The following is a 20,779-nucleotide window of genomic DNA, read 5'->3' on the forward strand; positions in this document are numbered from 1 at the left end:
ATTAGAAACTGGAATACTGGCAAGGTAGAAATAGAGAGGGAACAAGTTATGCCTTCTCATTCCTCATGGTCTATTTGAAAATACAGTGGGGTGGGGGTGGGGGAATGAGGGTCCTTAGTGAATCGAAAAACAAGGTAGGAACAGCAGGCATTCTTCAGTTATGGCAAGACCCTACTGGGTAGGGATTGCTGGGTGACAGGGTACAAGGATGGACACCTTCAGATATCAGTCAGGCTGAGTTTATGCTGCAAGACTGGAAGGTCACATAAGAACTCAGGGCTTCCAATAGCCAATTAATAAGCAGTGTGGTGGTGCCTTGATTGCTTTAGGAAGTGGAGGAGACGGCTTGCATGAGACCAAGTGATTCCAGGCCAGCATGTAGAGAACGGTGGCACTCCTTTTTCCATTTCAACAGAGAGTGTCAACAGGACCTGCCAAGTGCAACCTGTCCTAATTTCTTGCCAACTAACTTTTCCTGACAAAATGAGACTTTTGAGCCAAAGTGATAATATGGAGACAAAATGGAGATGAAATTGATCTCTTTGGCAACAATACTCATAAACAGACTAGCTTTTCTGACTCCCCAAAATGGAGCGGAGGGCTTTCTAAAATAGAAGCCACATTGTCGAGATGGCTAGGCCTTAGTCATTATGGCAAATAGGAGTCTACTTCATATTTTTCCCTGCCTCTCTCTCAAGCAATTTCCAATTAATCAAAAATTCTTCCATGCAGGCACTTCTTAAGAGCTGAACTGAGGACTAGGCCCAGTAACAGTGACAGTTGGAGTCTACTTCATCATATTTTTCTAAAGTAGTATTTTCTTCCAGTAGCATCTGCCCTAAGTAAAAGGTTCAGTCCTTGAGTGTGATATTCTTCCACACTTCTCCCGTGCTGTCCATTGACCTTTCATATTGAAATCCCAAGAAATCTAGATTGATTTGCCTATACTTATTGTCTTCTTATAATTGTGCCTTTCTCATCAACAAGTTATAGAATTTCCTGATGATCTAGTTGGACTTAAGGCTAATCTGCTAGTACTTAAAGTTCCCCACAGAGCTGTTTTCTACTCTGCTTCCATTCTCACATGTTCTGGTGAATTACAAACTCCTTGTCATCATTTCTCTGGCAAGGTTAGGATTTTTTTTGTGGATGTGAGATTCATGAGTTTTAGAACTGTTTCATATAATTGGCATTTTGTGTGTGATGGTCATATGAACATTTTAATAGTACCAATATTTTGTTTCCATTATAGTTATCACTTTGCAGTTGCAGAAATTGGTACCACCAGTAACAACAACTAATAATAACAGAACTTTTCTGGCTACACGAACACCACTGGTGCAATCCCAACACCACTAGATCACCACTGCAGTCGTTAGCATTGCTAATATCCAGTGTGCGTGTGCAAACTGGTACAACCCACATGGTTCAGAAGTGGTTGCTCACCCAAAGCTGCACTGCTCAAACTGTTTTGAAATCACTGCTACGTGATTTCTACAGTGCCCCTTAGAATTCTGTAGTTTTAAAATCATGCCCTTGGAACAAAAATATCCTTCCTCGGTGCAGGTTTTTACATCTGGTTTGCTGAGCAATAGAGCAGCTACAAATCTGGGCCTTGGCTATATAAAAAAAATAAGGTATCCTAATTATTTATAATATCACATTGCAAACACTCTACATCTTAAACTAAGAATATCATGAGCAAACGATAGGGTTTTTTAATCCCTTGTTAAGCCACAGTAACAGCTCAGGAGAAAATCATTTTAGAAGATCTAGCAGTATTTGGAAATTACTTTATAAATCTATATTCATAGTGGAGAAACACCAGTTCTACTAGAACATACCCTGGATTGTTATAGTTTAGGGCTGGTTTACTTAAAAGGGTGGGGAAGGGGAGTGCTGCTGTTTTATATACGTTGGTTATTGATCTGATAATTATTTGGCAAGATTTAAAATGTCCTGTAGTGAATATTCAGCTGGGACTGGTGTGGCCTGATTACTTTCAGCAGCTGTGTGGGTGGGGAGTTTCATTCTGTTTCCTGACTCCTAACTGAGCAGAGCAGAGGAAGCTTCCCCAGCTGGTCTAGGGGCTATACAGGCGAGCAAGCAAGCTTCCAGAGAGCGAGCGATCAGAGCGAGCGAACCAGGAGAGCAAACAGGAGTTCGGCAGCGTATAGAGGACAAAGCACAGGCTAGTACAATCAGAAAGCTAGAAATAAAACGGGAATAGAGACTATAGAAGGAAAAGGCTCTCCAGTGGTGGTGATCTGCAAGGTGTGTGCAATGTTTGTTTTCTTGCCTGAGATCAACATGGCCTACGTGTGCAACAAGTGCAAGCTGATTACACTGTAGGAAGAGAAACTAAGAGGACTGGAGCAGTGAGTGTTGACCCTCCAGGGAATTGGAGAAGAAGAGTTCTTAGACATAACAGTGGAACTAAAGCAGAATGAAGTACAGGAGCTAGAAGAGCAACAGCAAGCTGAGGCAAGAGAGGAGAATGCTGAGGTGAGGAAAAATGAAGTAGAAGATACTCCTTGGAAAAGGGTGGCAACTAGAAGCCATCCTGCACCAGTGGAAGCAGTGGAACTATGGAGCCATTTTCAGGTACTTGAGGATGAGACTGGAGGACAACCTGTAGAGGAGAAATTACAAGGGACACCGCATGAGAACGAGCAAGAGGCTGAAGGTCAGTCAAGCAGAGGCAATGAAACCAAGGCCTACAACAACAAGAAGAGAAGAGTAGTAGTTGTGGGAGACTCCTTGCTGTGTGGGATTGAAACCCAAGAATGTCATGAAGACCCATGGACTCACTAGGAATGCTGTCTCCTAGGAGGACGGATTAGAGCTGTGACTGAAGGGTTGCCTACTGACATATATGCCTTTCTTCTCATCCATGTGGGAACAAATGATACTGCCAAGCAGAGCTATAACATCAGACTTTGAAGCTTTGGGAAGGAAATTCAAGAACTTTGGGACCCAGATAGTTTTCTCATCCATCCTTCCAGTAGTTAGAACAGGGATAGAAAGGGAAAGAAAAATACTCCGGGTGAATGATCGCCTGCGAAGGTGGTGCTGACGTGAGAGATTTGGATTCTGGGACCACAGGCTATACTTTCTGGAAGATGGACTGCTGGCAAGGGATGGGTTGCACCTCACAAGGGCTGGGAAGAATGTGTTTGGCTGCAGCATGAGGAACTTCATCAGGAGGGCATTAAACTGAATCCTATGGGAGAGGGAGACTTAAAGTTGGGGGTAACAGCAGACGAAGGCTTATGCAACACAGCAGAGAGAACAGCTCTAATAGCGCCCAATAATAGTCTTCAAAAAAATGTAGGAAGAAAGCACATGGTCTTCGATGTCTATAGACTAATGCCCAGAGTATGGGAAGCAAACAGAATGAACTTGAACTCTTAATACAAGAGGGAATTAGGACTTGATAGGTGTAACTGAAACTCGGTGGGGTGACTCCCATGAGTGGAATACAGCAATTGAAAGATACAACTTGTTCAAAAAGAACAGGAGGAACAGAAAGGGAGGTGGAGTCACACTATATGTTAAAATACATATCTCTGCACAGAAATACAGGAGGATGACTTGGTAGCCCTATCAAGAGCATCTGGGTTAAAATAAATGGAGCGAAAAATAAAAGGAACATGGTGGTCGGAGTCTACTACCAACCACCCAATCAAAGAGAAGATGAGGATGAAACTTTTGAAAAGCAAATTGCCAGTGTTTCAAGGAAGCATGATGTAGTAGTAATGGGGGACTTCAATTTCCCCGATAACTGTTGGGAGACAAATTCTGCAAAACATGGCCCCTCCAAGAAATTCCTGACTTGTGTTGCTGATAACTTCCTCCTACAGAAAATGGAGGGAGGAACTAGAGGATCAGCTATCCTTGACTTGATCCTAACCAACAGAGATGACTTAGTGGATAAAGTAGCAGTTATGGGAACTCTGGGGGAAAGTGACCATGTTATACTTGAGTTCTTGGTTCTAAAGGAAGCAAAAGCTGATTGTAGCCAAACGCGTACCCTGGATTTTAGGAAAGCTAATTTTAATAAACTCAGAACAGGCGACTCTAATGAGAAAAGGAGTCCAAGATGGGAGTTTTTAAAAAAGGAAATTCTAAAGGCACAATCACAAACAATTCCAACAAGAAAAAAAGGTGAAAGACAACAGGTGAAGCCAGTGTGGCTTCACAACAAACTTAGAGATGACCTGAAAAAAAGGACATATACAGAAAGTGGAAGGAAGGCCAAGCTACAAAGGAAGAGTACAGGCATGTAGCACAGACTTTCTGGGATGGCATTAGGAAGGCTAAAGCTGATAATGAGCTGAGGTTAGCAAGGGATGCTAAAAGCAACAAAAAGGCTTTCTTCAGATATGTACATAATAAAAGACAGAGAAAAGAAATGGTGGTTCAACTATTCAGTGAGGATGGCAAAATGATAACAGATGACAAAGAAAAGGCAGAAGTGCTCAATTCCTACTTTGGCTCAGTCTTCTCCCGAAAGAGGGTGTCTCTGTCTCTCTCTCTCATTCTTTCTCTCTCTCTCTCTCTCACACACACACACACACACACACACACACACACGGCAAAGGCGAAGTACAGGCTGAAGGGGCAGGATTGCAGCTTGAGATCGATAGGCATATGGTCAAGGAACACCTAATTACTTTGAATGAGTTCAAATCTCCAGGGCCAGATGAACTGCATCCTAGAGTAATAAAGGAACTGGCAGAACTCTCAGAACCACTGTGTATTCTCTTTGAGAAATCATGGAGGGCGGATGAAGTGCCAGATGACTGGAGGAGGGCTAATGTTGTCTCTATCTTCAAAAAAGGCGAAAAGGAGGAACCTGGGAACTACAGACCAGTCAGTCTGACATCAATCCCTGGGAAAATTCTGGAGCAGTTTATAAAGCAATCAGTCTGTAAGCACCTTGAAAACAATGCAGTGATTATCGTAGAATCATAGAATAGTAGGGTTGGAAGTGGCCTATAAAACCATCGAGTCCACCCCCTGCTCAATGCAGGAATCCAAGTCCCTGACAAGTGGCTGACCAGCTTCATCTTGAATACTTCCAGTGTGGGAGAGCCCGCTACTCAAAGCCAACATGGATTTGTCACGAACAAATCCTGCAAGACTAATCTGATCTCATTTTTTGATCAGGTAACCTCCCTTGTGGACTGTGGGAATGCCGTGGACATAATATATCTGGACTTCAGCAAAGCTTTCGACAAAGTGCCTATGATATCCTGATTAGCAAACTAGATTAAACAACTATCAGGTGGATCCACAGTTGGCTACAGAATCAAACTCAAAGAGTGCTTAACATTTCATTTCATTTATTATATTTCTATACCACCCCATAGCTGAAGTTCTCTGGGCGGTTCACAGAAATTAAAAACCATTATAATACATTATATAAAATATAAACACCATTCACGTAATGACACATACAACAGCATATATTAAAAACAATCAGCCAGAGACAATCAAGAGACTCATCATATGCTGCCAAATGCCTGAGAGAAGAGAGCAGTTTTAACCCTTTTGAATCCAGAACTGTCACTTGAGGCACAGGTGAACTCAGTGGCACGGAGCACTTTTTATCAGCTTAGGCTGGTATACCAACTACGCCCTTATCTGGACAGAGATAGCCTAGCTACAGTTATCCATGCTCTGATAACTTCTCATCTGGATTACTGCAATGCGTTATATGTGGGGCTGCCTTTGAAAACGGTCCGGAAACTTCAGCTGGTCCAAAATAGGGCAGTAAGATTGTTAACAGGGACTGGCCTGCAAGCTCATATTACGCCAGTACTTTTTCAGCTGCACTGGCTGCCAGTCCATTTCCGGGCCCGATTCAAAGTGCTGGTGTTAACATTCAAAGCCATTAACGGCTTGGGGCCAGGTTACCTGAAGGATCGCCTCCTCCCATATGTGCCTGCCCGGACCTTAAGATCATCATCAGCGGCCCTTCTCCGTGAGCCCCTGCCAAAGGAAGTGAGGCGGGTGGCTACTAGGAGGAGGGCTTTTTCTGCTGTGGCACCCCGGCTCTGGAATGAGCTCCCTAGTGAGGTTCGCCTGGCGCCTACATTGTATTCCTTTCAGCGCCAGGTGAAGACCTTTTTATTTTCCCAGGCATTTTAGCATTTTCGCTTTCTAAATTTTTACCTTTGCTGTTTTAAATCTGTATTTTAAACTCCTGCACTGCTGCTAGGTTTTATTGTGGTTGTATTGTTATATTGTGGTTTTAATGTTCTGTATATTTTAAATTGTTTTATTGTGTGTTGCTTGGATTTAATTTTTGTGAACTGCCCAGAGAGCTTCGGCTATTGGGCAGTATAGAAATGAAATGAAATAAATAAATAAATAAATAAACCTGGCGCTGAAAAGATGACAATGTTGGTGCCAGGTGGGGCTCCTCAGAAAGAGTATTCCATAAATGGGGAGCAACCACCGAAAAGGCCCTCTCCCTTTTTGCCGCCCTCCAAGCCTCCCTCAGAGGAGGGTCATGGAGGAGGGCCTTAGATGCAAAGCGTAGCGTACAGGTTGGTTCATGCCGTGAGAGGCGTTCTGTCAGGTACTGTGGTCCCAAGCAATGAAGGGCTTTATATGTCAAAACCAGCCCTTTGAATTGGGCTTGGAAGCATATAGGCAGCCAATGCAAGCGGGTCAGAATCGGTCTTATATGTTCAGACCTTCTGTCCCCGTTATCAGTCTGGCTGCTGCATTTTGCACAAGCTGCAGCTTCCGGACTGACTTCAAAGGCAGCCCCACATAGAGTGCATTGCAGTAATCTAACTTGGAGGTTCCGAGAGCATAGACAACTGAAGCCAGGCTATCCCTGTCCAGATATGGGCATAGTTGGGCCACCAACTGAAGTTGGTAGAAGGCACTCCATGCCACTGAGGTTACTTGAGACTCAAGTGACAAAGATGGCTCCAGCAGGACCCCCAAGCTACAAACCTGCTCCTTCAAGGGGAGTACAACCCCATCCAGAACAGGTTGCGCACCCTCCATCTGGTCAGCAGAACCACCCACTAACAGCATCTCAGTCTTGTCTGGATTAAGTTTCAGTTTATTAGCCCTCATCCAGTCCATTGTCGCAGCCAGGCACTGATTTAGCATTTCCACAGCCTTACCTGAAGAAGATGAAAAGGAGAAATACAGCTGTGTGTCATCAGCATACTGATGATAGCACATTCCAAAACTCTGGATGACCACACTCAGTGGTTTCATGTAGATGTTGAATAACATGGGGGACAAAACCCACCCCTGCGAAACTCCATACTGGAGAGTCCATGGGGCCAAGCAATATCCCCCAAGTACCACCTTCTGGAGCTGACCATCCAAGTAGAAGCGAAATCAATGCAATGCAGAGTCTCCCACTCCCAACTCAATCGCCCGAGAAGGATACCATGGTCGATGGTATCGAAAGCTGCCAAGAGATCAAGGAGAATCAACAAGGTCACATTCTCCCTGGTAACTTCTCAAACTGGGGAGAGGTAATGAGCGGGGTACCACAAAGCTCAGTCCTGGGCCCAGTGCTCTTCAACATTTTCATTAATTACTTGGAGGAGGAGGTGCAGGGAATGCTGATCAAATTTGCAGATGACACAAAATTGGGCGGGATAGCTAATACCCTGGACGAGAAAATTCAGAGTGAACTTGAGAAGCTGGAGTGCTGGGCTGAAAACATCAGAATGAAATTTAATAGGGATAAATGCCAAGTTCTGCACCTAGGAAAAAGAAACCAAATGCACAGTTACAAGATGAAGAATACTTGGCTCAACAATACTACAAGCAAGAAGGATCTTGGAAATGTTGTAGATCACAAGCTGAGTATGAGCCAACAATGTGATATGGCTGCAAAAAAGGCAGATGCTGCATTGGGCTGCATTAACAGAAGTATAGCTTCCGAATCCTGGGAAGTACTAGTTCCCCTCTACTCACCACTGGTTAGGCCCCATCTTGAGTACTGTGGTTCTGGACACCACACTTTAAGAAGAATGCAGACATTCTTCAGATGGAGAGGGTTCAGAGGAGGGCAACAAAGATGATCAGGGGACTGGAAACAAATCCCTGTGAGGAGACACTGAAAGAACTGGGTATGTTTAGCCTTGAGAAGAGAAGACTGCGGGGAGATATGATAGCACTCTTCAAGTACTTGAAAGGTTGTCACAGAGAAGAAGGCCAGGTTCTCTTTTCGATCATCCCAGAGTGCAGGGCACGGAATAATGGGCTCAAGTTACAGGAAGCCAGATTCCGGCTGGACATCAAGAAAAGCTTCCCGACCGTTAGAGCATGCTTGCTCCCACACACCGCTGGCAGTTCCTGGATTAAACAACCCAGGAATTGGCATGACATGTGAACCAGGACATTCTCTCTCCTGCACCTCTCATCCCAGCTTTTGTTCTTTTTTTTAACATCCCACCTGAAGAAGAATTCTAGGGAACTCAAAATCTTGCTCACATAAGATAAGTTGTAATAAGTGTAGCATTAAACTTTGGGGGGGGGGGTTCCCTAAGGTACCAAAAGCTGTCTGTAATTTTTGTAAGTTCATACCAGTTACTGGCATATATGGACATTTTTGTTTTGGCATATATGCTTTCTGATACATTCAATGTAATTGAGAAGTATCCATTTATTATGTGTTACAGGTCGAAACACTGTTCTGGTAATCCAACACACTTATCTCACTGAGAACTCCTCTGGGACAGATTTGAACATTCCTGACTATGCCTAAGCCACCTTGATGCCTGACATTGATCCATTGACTGGGTTCGGACAATCACAGGGATAAAAGAAGCTATCATGGATTTCTCCTCATTCTCGCACATGTTGTGGGTGCAACCAGCATTTGCATAATTACCCAGGATGCAGTGGGGGCTGCCATGTTGTCCGAACCTGGCGCACAGTGGGAGTAGGTTTGTACCCACCCTAGAATCCACGATGTGCAGTAGGGGTTGTGGGGTGGGTACAAAGTCACCCCCACTGCGATGCGCACCAGGTTCAGACAACATGGCAACCCCCACTGAATTCCCGGTAATTATGCAAATGCCAGTTGTGCGCAGAGGCGGGGGGAGAAACCGCGATGGCTTCTTCTACCCCCGCAATCATGCAAACCCAGCCATTGAATTGTGGGACATGTAATCCCTTTATTCTGTACTTAAAACATCTGCTGAGACACAATACACCCACCTGAATAAAAGCCAAAACCAAAGAAAGTTTGTTGATTGAAAGATCACCTTGTTACAAAGCAAAGTACCTCAAAGTATTCTGGGATGGCCACACCCTTATCCAGGTTGTTGTTGTTGTTGTTGTTCAGTCGTTCAGTCGTGTCCGACTCTTCGTGACCCCATGGACCATAGCACGCCAGGCCTTCCTGTCCTGCGCTCTCTCCCGGAGCGTGCTCAAGTTCATATTCATTGCATCCGTGATGCTATCTAGCCATCTCATCCTCTGCCGTCCCCTTCTCCTTTTGCCTTCAGTCTTTCCCAGCATCAGGGTCTTTTCCAGGGAGTTTTCTCTTCGCATTAGGTGGCCAAAATATTGGAGCTTCAGCTTCATTATCTGTCCTTCCAATGAGCACTCAGGGTTGATTTCCTTTAGGATGGACTGATTGGACCTCCTTGCAGTCCAGGGGACTCGTAAGAGTCTTCTCCAGCACCACAGTTCGAAAGCATCAATTCTTCGGCGCTCAGCCTTCCTTATAGTCCAGCTCTCACAGCCATACATTACTACTGGGAAAACCATAGCTTTGATTAGACGGACCTTTGTCGGCAAGGTGATGTCTCTGCTTCTTACTATGCTGTCTAGGTTGGCCACAGCTTTCCTCCCCAGGAGCAAGCGTCTTTTAATTTCATGGCTACAGTCACCGTCTGCGGTGATCTTGGAGCCCAAGAAAGTAAAATCTGTCACTGCTTCCATTTCTTCCCCTTCTATATGCCAGGAAGTGATGGGGCCAGATGCCATGATCTTCGTTTTTTTAATGTTGAGTTTCAAACCAGCTTTTGCACTCTCCTCTTTCACCCTCAACAAGAGGCTCTTGAGATCCTCTTCGCTTTCTGCCATTAGGGTGGTATCGTCTGCATATCGGAGGTTGTTGATAATTCTCCCAGCAATCTTAATTCCGACCTCTGATTCATCCAACCCGGCATTTCTCATGATGTACTCTGCATATAAGTTAAATAAGCAGGGTGACAATATGCAGCCTTGTCGTACTCCTTTCCCAATTTTGAACCACTCGGTTGTTCCATGTCTGGTTCTTACTGTTGCTTCTTGACCCTCGTACAGGTTTCTCAGGAGACAGGTAAGGTGGTCTGGTACTCCCATCACTTTAAGAATTTGCCACAGTTTGTTGTGATCCACACAATCAAAGGCTTTAGCGTAGTCAATGAAGCAGAAATAGACGTTTTTCTGGAGTTCTCTTGCTTTCTCCATGATGCAGCGAATGTTGGCGATTTGATCTCTAGTTCCTCTGCCTCTTCTAAACCCAGCTTGTACTTCTGGTAGTTCTCGGTTCGCGTACTGCTGAAGCCTAGCTTGTAGGATTTTGAGCATCACCTTGCTGGCATGTGAAATGAGCGCAATTGTGCGGTAGTTTGAACACTCTTTGGCGTTGCCCTTCTTTGGAATTGGAATGTAAACTGACCTTTTCCAGTCTTGTGGCCACTGTTGAGTGTTCCAGATTTGCTGACATATTGAATGCAGCACTTTAACAGCATCATCTTTTAGGATTTTAAATAGTTCGGCTGGAATACTGTCATCTCCGCTAGCTTTGTTGTTACCAATGCTTCCTAAGGCCCACTTGACTTCACTCTCTAGGATGTCCAGCTCAAGTTCAATGACCACACTATCATGGCTATCAGGGACATTCAGATCTTTCCTGTATAGTTCTTCTGTGTATTCTTGCCACCTCTTCTTAATCTCATCTGCTTCTGTTAGGTCCCTGCCTTCTTTGTCCTTTATCATGCCCGTCTTTGCACAAAATGTTCCCTTGAGATCTCCAATTTTCTTGAAGAGATCTCTAGTCTTTCCCATTCTGTTGTTTTCCTCGATTTCTTTGCATTGTTCATTTAAGAAGGCCTTCTTGTCTCTCCTTGCTATTCTCTGGAACTCTGCGTTCAGTTGGGTATATCTTCCCCTTTCTCCCTTGCTTTTCGCTTCCCTTCTTTCGTGAGCTACTTGTAAAGCCTCATCAGACAGCCACTTTGCTTTCTTGCATTTCTTTTTCTTTGGGATGGATTTCGTTGCTGCCTCCTGAACAATGTTACGGACCTCCATCCATAGTTCCTCAGGCACTCTGTCTATCAGGTCTAATCCCTGAAATCTATTCCTCACCTCCACTGTATATTCATCAGGGATATGATTTAGGTCATACCTGAACGATTTAGTGGTTTTCCCGACGTTCTTCAATTTAAGACGAAATTTTGCAAGAAGGAGCTCATGATCTGAGCCACAGTCAGCTCCAGGTCTTGTTTTTACTGACTGTATGGAGCTTCTCCATCTTTGGCTGCAAAGGACATAATCAATCTGATTTCGATATTGACCATCTGGTGACGTCCATGTGTAGAGTCGCCTCTTGTGCTGTTGGAAAAGAGTGTTTGCTATGATCAGCGTGTTCTCTTGGCAAAACTCTATTAGCTTTTGTCCTGCTTCATTTTGTACACCAAGGCCATGCCTGCCTGTTATCCCGGTGATTTCTTGATTTCCTACTTTAGCATTCCAATCCCCTATGATGAAGAGGACATCTTTTTTTGGTGTTAGTTCTAGAAGGTGTTGTAGGTCTTCATAGAACCGATCAACCTCAGCTTCTTCGGCCTCAGTGGTTGGGGCATAGACTTGAATTACTGTGATGTTGAATGGTTTGCCTTAGATTCGTACTGAGATCATTCTATCATTTTTAAGATTGTACCCCAGTACTGCTTTTCCCACCCTTTTGTTGACTATGAATGCTACTCCATTTCTTCTAAGGGATTCTTGCCCACAATAGTAGATATGATGGTCACCTGAATTAAATTCGCCCATGCCTGTCCATTTTAGTTCGCTGATTCCCAAGATGTCGATGTTCAATCTTGCCATCTCATGTTTGACCACCTCCAGCTTACCTTGATTCATTGATCTGACATTCCAGGTTCCTAAACAATATTGTTCTTTACAGCATCGGATTTTCTTTTCACCACCAGACACATCCACAGCTGAGTGTCCTTTCGGGTTTGGCCCAGCCGCTTCACTCTTTCTGGCGCTACTTGGAAATACCCTCTGCTCTTCCCCAGTAGCATATTGGACACCTTCTGACCTGAGGGGCTCATCTTCCGGCGTCATATCTTTTAGCCTTGTGATACATTCCATGGGGTTTTCTTGGCAAGAATACTGGAGTGGGTTGCCATTTCCTTCTCCAGTGGACCACATTTTGTCAGAACTCTCTGCCATGACCTGTCCGTCTTGGGTGGCCCTGCACGGCATAGCTTATGGCTTCACTGAGTTACGCAAGCCCCTTCGCCACAACAAGGCAGTGATCCATGAAGGGGATCATGGATCCAGGTACTCCAGGGATAAATCCACATGATCTTTAAATTGCAGACTCTCAAAAGACAAAGTACAGCTTATACAGTCAGGGCCAGAAATATCGGAACAAGGATAACTGTTTTGGCAGTTGGCCTCTGTACACCACCACATTGAAGTTGAAAGGAAACACACCCAGATGGGAGCGAAGTCAGGACTTTCAGCTGTAATTCAAGGGGCTTGACAAAAGTGGGGCACTAACCATTTCAGGAAGGACCTCTTTGGACCTCATGTTGGGAGTTCCAGTGAACAGCTACCAAATGCAAATGTAACACTCAGAACCACCTCCAGGCCTTTTATCTGCTTGATTGGTCATGGGGAACCCAGGAAACAGGCCACACCTGGCCATGCAGCTGCTTGTCAGCCATTCGTTCCATTACTTATGAGCCACCAACGATGGGTGTGTGTGTATGCCACTGGCTGTCCTTCCTGAATGGTTAGTGCCCCACTTTTGTCAAACCCCTTGAATTACAGCTGCAAGTCCTGCCTTCGCTCCCATCTGAGTGTGTTTTCTCTCAACTTCAATGTGGTGGTGTACAGAGGCCAACTGCCAAAACAGTTATCTTTGTTCCAATATTTCTGGCCCTGACTGTATACTACTGTGCTACATGAAGCTAGCATTTACTGACTATTCTCCAGAAGTTGCTCTCAAATTTTGGGTCATATGGACACCCAGACTTCTTAAAGTTAGAGGGATGGACTTCATGAAGAAATAGCCAACGTAAGGCTTATTCAAATAGGTCTATGTAAGACTTACTTCCCTGCCTGTGAAATAGATAACACCACAGAACACATGGAGGCCACTTGCTAGATAAATAAGACAAGTGTCTTTGAGAAGGAAACAAGGGCTGTGGGTGGGGTGAGGAACATTTCCTTACTTCATGAAGCTCTTTTCTAATTATGTTAGCATCAGTGTTTTAGTTAATGGCTGACAGGGAAACCAAACACAAGATAAATGGATTCAAGCTGGCTCCTGTTGTGCTAAGTGCCCTGCTTGCTACTTAATTTGCTACTTGCTACAGAGCATCCGGTTTCATAGGGAGAATGCTCAGGCAGCACAATTACCCAAGTCTTTTCTTGCTCCAAGATAGCTATAGATTCCTGGGAATCAGTAAAAATGATGTAGGTCTATACACATTTTGTTATTTAATACAGCCATCCAAACTACTGCTTCTCTCCAACCCCCTGCCGCCCGCCCTCCTTCAGTAACATAACAGGAATAATGTGTTTGAACTTTGAAGCAGTTGGCTTGAGGCTTAATGGTGGCAAGAGCTTTGAACAGCCCAGAAGCAAATAAATAGTTAAATAAAACTATAGTATATTCAGCAAAACAGAAAATATACTGAGCTCTGTAAAAAGAAAATGGGAAAAAGAGAGCATAAAATCCCTTATCAGTCTCTTAGCTAGCACATATAATGATGTACATTAAACAACTAAGTCCAGTTCCTTTTTAGGAATATCTATGTCCTTGTTAAGAAAAGAAATTGTTTAATGTTCAGTATTGTAAAGTGATGTCTAATATTTTTTTGAAGATGGATAGAATAATACTCAACTGAACCCAAGCCAGGGAAAGAACAGCTATGCTTGATCAGACCAAGGGTCCATCTAGTCCAGCATTCTGTTCACACAGTGGCCAACCAGCTGTCGGCCAGGAACCCACAAGCAGGACATGAGTGTAACAGCACCATCCCACCCATGTTCCCCAGCAACTGGTGTACAAAGTCTCACTGCCTCTGATACTGGAGGTAGCATAGCTGCATCAGGACTAGTAGCTGTTGATAACCTTCTCCAGGAATTTGTCTAAAGCCCTTTTAAAGCCATCCAGATCGGTGCCCATCACTACTCCTTGTGGTAGCGAATTCCATAGTTTGACCATGTGCTATGTGAAGAAGTCCTTCCTTTTATCTGTCCAAAATCTCCCACCAATCAGTTTCATGGGATGACCCCAGGTTCTAGTATTATGAGAGAGGGAGAAAAATGTCTGCCTATCCACATTCTCCACATCATGCGTAATTTTATACACCTCTATCACGTCTCCCCTTACTCACCTTTTTTCCAAGCTAAGCAATCCCAGTTATTGTAACCTTTCCTCATAGGGGAATTGCTCCAGCCGTTGATCATTTTAGTTGCCCTTTTCTTCACTTTTCCCAGCTCCACGACATCTTTTTTTTTTAGGTACAGCGACCAGAACTTTTCACAGTATTCATCATAGATTTAGATAAGGGAGGTTTGATATTGGCAGTTTTATTCTCAGTTCCATTCCTAATTATGCCTAACATGGAGTTTGCCTTTTTTACAGCAGCTGGGTCAATATTTTCATTGAGCTGTCCACCACAACCCCAAGATCTCTTTCTTGGTCAGTCACCACTAGCTCAGATCCCATCAGGTTATACTTGAAGTTGGGATTTTTTGCCACAACGTGCATCGCTTCACTTACATTGAACCACAGTTGCCATTTAGAGTGCAATCCTATGGCTGCTGGACAGCAGCTAGACGGCCATAGGATTGTTCAGTTTTCGGGATCCGACCTCAGAGCCCGTGCTCCAAGGTCGTTTCCCGGAAAAACGTCTGCCCGCCCCCTCATAGGCAGCATAGATCGTCCCCAGGCTCCCACTTGGAAGAGCAGCGTGTAGCTGGGCAAAAGGGGGCGTTCCTGGGGGCAGGGAGTGTGGAAGTGCCAGTACAACGCTTCCTATGCATCATCTGGCTTCTGCCCCGCATGCAGAAGTCCCACAGCTAGAGGGCCGAAATCGGCCATCTAGCCGCAAATGTAGTGTGGCCAGAGCGTGGAGGAGAAGATCCTCTCTGCGCTTCACCCACCCTGCATTGGATAGCTTACGAGTTCAGAAGTGGCTGCCTATCCCGATAGGATTGTTCCCTTAGATGCCCCTTCTCCCAGTTGGGTGAGATCCTTTTGTTGCTCCTCACAATCCCTTTTTGTTTTCACCACCCTAAATAATTTGGTGTCATCGGCAAACTTGGCCACTTCACTGCTCACTCCTAATTCCAGATCATTTATGAAGAAGTTGAAAAGCATTTGTCCCAAAACAGATCCATGTGGAAACCCACTGTCCACATCTCTACACTGGAGAATTTACCATTTATTCCTACTGTCGGCTAGGCTTTCTAATGGCATATTAGAAATCCTATTACATAGTGAACCAGCCATCCACCAGAAACACCAGGCAGGAAAGTGCCAATAATTCCAAAGGGCCTTTGTAGAGGTGGCACCACTTGTTAGAATATACACACGGGAACAAAAGGTGTATTTATTCTGGAAGGCGAATAGGCACATTTGGCTATTTAGACTGGCAATATAGTATACAAAATTAATATACTGTATAGTAATATCTAAGCACGGTAAAAAACTGAAATGCAATATAAGTATTAATGTTGCTGTTTTGAGAAGTGAAGAAATCATTTTCTGACCGCTGCCGTGCTTCATAGTAACGTTTCTCAAAAAGTAGGATTTCTATACATTTTCTTTCTAAATTGTTTCCAGTTTATACATAGCAGTTTGAAATGTGTCTTACATTTAACTGGGTTCACCTTAGGTTAGCGTTCTTTGTGAGCAATAAACAAGACATAATCGTCTGTCTGGAAGTTCAGTGGAGGGTACAGTACACTCTCTTGAGATGCAGAAAATGTACATGTCTGATGATTCAGTGTCCAGACAGATTTTGCTTTTGAATTATTAAAGCACAGTCTTAAATAACAACACTGCTGCTGAGCAGTATTTTAAATTCCAGCTTGTATAAGTTCTGTTTTCTTATTATTGGAAGAATTTATGGGGGAAATGTAGGAATGACGTAGGTTTTTGAAGATGAAGTTGGAATACAAATGTCTTCTAAGGGAAGTTTATCCAATCTGATTGCTAGTCCCAGTTGTAGTGTGAATTTTGTATGATCTTTAATATGGCATTTAGGCTTTGTTCTGTCTTTCTGCAACTGTGAAATTGATATAATTGAATATGATAGATTATGGCCCTCAGTTGATCATTTTGGTAGTTTTTAAGAGAAATCTTCAGACATACAAGATCACTTTTTTAAAAAATTGGCATTTAGCTTTTAATTTGCTGGACTATTTAAGGTTGAAATCTAATTTATTTAAGAACGCAATCCTGTGCATATATAGACAGGAAAAAGTCCTATAGTTTTGTTAATGACAAAACATTAACATTTTTGTTAATGACAAAACTATAGGCTTAAAACTATAAGAAAACTATTTCAAATAAAGACAAGCAAAATTACTCTCTTTGGTATTAGGTACTGGCATTGAGATACATTTATATTCCCCAAATCCATACTCTGCATCAAGGAGAGCTTTCGAAGAGTTGGACACGACTGAACGACTGAACAACAAAAGATTCTAGTTGAATCTAGAATAGGACAGCTAGAGGATGATTAACTGTGGATCTAAAGCTTTGTTTGAAGGTGATCTTGAAGAGAAAAGAGAAGAAATGTTGATTGAAAATTCAGAAAGTCATGGAAGAGTAGGCAAGGGAGTTAATATTAAATGAGTTGTCATGGAGTGGAAGCATTAAGAATATGTAGTGTGGGAGGGAGCCAGTCCATACAATTGTTTGGGATATGCATACCAGGGAGCCTTGGCTTTCTAACACAAAGGCCAAGTCCTCACGATCACTGCAGCCCACGGTGGCTTATTTAAGGGTTGCAGCACATGCTGGTGGCCATTTTGATTAGTCAATCCCCAGTGGGGAGTTGCCATGGTTTGTCGTGTTGTCCAAACCTGGACAGCAAGGGTTGTTTGAGGGTTAAACAACCTTCAAATAACCCCACAAATGACCATGGGTTATTTGAGGGCTGTTTACCTTCAAACAACCCCTGCTGCCTAGTTTCAGACGTCATGACAAATCATGGCTGCTGGTACATGCTGCAACCCACAATGGATTAAATAAGCCACGGTGGGCTATAATGATAGTGTGAACCATCCCATAGTATATGAAGGGGCATTTAGTTAAAGTGAAGGAGAGAGCTAACATTTCCTCCCCTCTTTCCCCATCTCCATGTGTATGTATATTTCTATCTGTCTTCCTGTTTTTCCTCCAAATAAAATATTTCATCCATGAGCATATCTAATTTGAGGGACTGGTATAGAAACATTGGCATGAAAACCCCAGGAAGATGATAGAGGAAGATTCCTTACTTCTTTAGGCATATATCTGCATGCAAAATTAGTGACTGCTATGCCAAGTCATTGCACTAATTTTATTTAGGTAGCAGGACCAGAACCTGTTACCTTTCTCTTCCTTTGGCATACTGGTAAGAGAGGCTGCTGCTGTGTCTGTGCTCACCTTGCTAGATCCTTCTCTGTGTTCCTCCCACCCTTCTCAGTCAGCAACTGTGCCAGTTTTTATTTTCTTTTTTCAGATGCTTCTGTTAGCAGGTGGTTATAGTTAGGGAAAAAGAAAAGGGGGCACAACTTTGTTGTCACAACTCACAAGCTAATTACATTCTTCTTAGTGCATTGTTCATTCTTTCCCCAAACTGGTGTTCTCCAGTTGTTGGTCTCGAACTCCCATTATCCCCACCCAACATGGTCAGGGGTGATAGGAGCTGTTGTCTAAAACATCTGGAGGGCATCAGGTTGGGAAAGGCTGCCTAAACCAGTTGCCCTCCAAACTGAATTGGATGGATCCTGAGCACTTTTTTCAACCACCAATCATCTCTCAGGAGAATGAGCAATCACAGCACTCTGTGACAATGAGTTCCACAAGTGAAATTCATGGTGCCTGGAGAAGCTGTTCCTGTTGTTTCTCTGGAACATAGCACAGTGTATTTGCATTGGATGACCGCCACCAGAGTTCTTCCATTTTGAATAGTGTTGGGGCTGAATTTTGGAACTGGGTCCAAAAATGAATGCATCCATTTCAGAAAACAATAAAACTGTATAGGTTGAACCAAAACCCCCCTGAAATTCGCATTTGGTTTATAATGGTGTGCCCTGGGATAAGCGTTTCCTGCCATGAAGCAACCCTCCTTGGTAGCAATGCTCCCTTTCCCAAAACTTACCTTTGTGAAGAAGGGAGGGGCAGCAGCAGGACAGGCTACTGTGGAATGCTTCAGCAGTGGAAGAGGCTTCCTCTTTAAACCAGACCTAGATGCTCCTATGGAGCATCCATTGCTTCATGGGAGTCTGGGAAATAAAGTACCCAGTGTCTCTCTGCTTAGTGGATTAAGTTCAGAGGCATTGGGAACTCTCTCCCCACTTGTTTTAGGGAAGGGATTTGGGGGAGGGCTGAGATCTAACTCCCCTGGATGTGGTGTTCCCAAACTTGGTTGGAGAACACATGGAAACCCCCCAAGCTTTTTTGGAAAGTTCTTTGAGAGAGCTTAGAAAAACAGAGCTAATTATGAGATGAGCCAAGATTAGCTTGCCCATCACTAATTTTGAAAAAGAAAATAATTTGAAAGCTGTATGCATTTTCCTTCTATATTAGACATTGTCTGCTTTATTTCATTCTGTAAACTTTTTTTTCCACGGTACTTGAGTCAAGGTTCTACTTATGACCTGGACTCCCTGAGCAACTCCTTAAGGATCTCTTGCCTTCTTAAGCGTCCAATTCCCTTCTTTTAATCCTCTCCCAATAACGTGGGGTTTAGGCTGTAGATGTGGGGTGATTGACACACCAGACACAGGGTTTAACCACAACAATTTACTGGTAAATTTAAAGCCAGCAAATCACAACTGAAGGTATTTATACAATAGAGCTGAGTGATACAAAAGGCATTAAAAGAAAATAAAATTAAAAGGCATTAAAATGAAATAAAAGTTGCAAAATGCAAGTTCCTTTACCCTAGCTGTCTTTAGACTTTTCTAGGCTGCTTCTTCCTGCTCACTCTTCAGGCTCTGCTCTCACTTCAGGCTCCGGCTGTCTCTGCCCTTGGTGGTGCTCTCTCTCTCTCTCTCTCTTTCTCTCTCTCTCTTTATATACTCCCCTCCCTCAAAACCAAAAGTACTGCTTCAAACCTGAAGAAATGAAACTTAAGTGGAGAAATGAAACTATCCCTCTCAGGGTTACCCCCTCCCAAAAGAAAACTCCAGGCCTCTAAGCCTGACCTTTTTTCCCTTTGTCTCTGTAGGCTTTAAACCTTCACAACTTGCATATAGATATAATTTCAGTTTCTCTTTTTCATTGGGCCAGTTTGCACATAATAGTGGCATAAGCTGCTTCCGTTTTCCATACGCAACCTCCAATCAGCACAGTCAGAGGTTGTAAGCACGATGTGTGAACCCAGACTGATGGATTGTTTAGGGGGGCTAAACTAACCAGTGGTTAATCCAACAACAAGCCATGGAGGTTGCTTAGAGAAAACATGGAGGCTCGCAGGTGACGTGTGTCTCTGTGAATCGTAGGTTAAGTAACCATGATTTGCCACCATGATGTGTGAACTGAGTAATTGTGTGTAAGAGAGACTGTGTAAAACTTTTATTTCTGTATTTGAATCATATTTCTATATTTGTATCATATTACCAGTTTTGTCATAGGAAAATTAATATGTCTAGAGGTGAAATTTAACTAATGTGATACAATTCAAGCTTTTTTTCAAATAGTTGAATTTTTTCATAATTGTATGATGACATTAAAATGACATTAAAAATCTAGCATAGCCTCACACATTTTATGGTAAATTGTTCCACTTTATTAGTCACTTTTTCTTCTACTTTTTCAATCACAAACAGGAAAATGATCTGAAAGTCTGCATTATGTGTATGACGGCTGCAACACATTTACTAGGAAGGCAGGTGAAACAAGCTTGATTTGTTGTATAACTATTTTTAGTTGTGGTGGAAGTTTCCATTAATTTACCTGTTAGTTCAGTAGTATCTTGCTTAGTACTAATAGAATATGCAGGATCTGTTGGGTTGCTTTAAAAAGTTGGTCCATGCCTATAATAGTATGGAGAAGTTCAATTTGTGCAGCATCTCATATTGTAGCTGCACAGTTGTATATCAAAACACTATCTGGTTGTATATCAAAGCAGTCCTGATGCTGTGGAAAAGAACAGTCTTAAAGATAACTTGCTTGTCATCTTCATACCAAAGCAACCTCTTTAAAGATATATTATTTGTCCAGCTTTTGCATAAAACCTCCACAGTCTCTCTAGTCAACCTGTTCCATTTTCCAACTGGTCTTGAAATTTGTGGATTTTACCTGACTTTAACCTTAATTCAAAATCAA

General features: G+C 43.2%; 1 protein-coding gene across 4 annotated transcripts in view; it reads left to right on the top strand.

The window, feature by feature from the left end:
* The window catches only part of STOX2 (storkhead box 2), a 206,985-nt gene that overhangs the window by 163,677 nt on the left and 22,529 nt on the right, over positions 1-20,779 (top strand). The gene's annotated exons all lie outside the window — the stretch shown is intronic.

The sequence above is a fragment of the Heloderma suspectum genome, chromosome 5 (assembly GCF_057233095.1).
Source record: "Heloderma suspectum isolate Gila_16-S chromosome 5, 16-S_ref, whole genome shotgun sequence".
Taxonomy (NCBI): Eukaryota; Metazoa; Chordata; class Lepidosauria; order Squamata; family Helodermatidae; genus Heloderma; species Heloderma suspectum.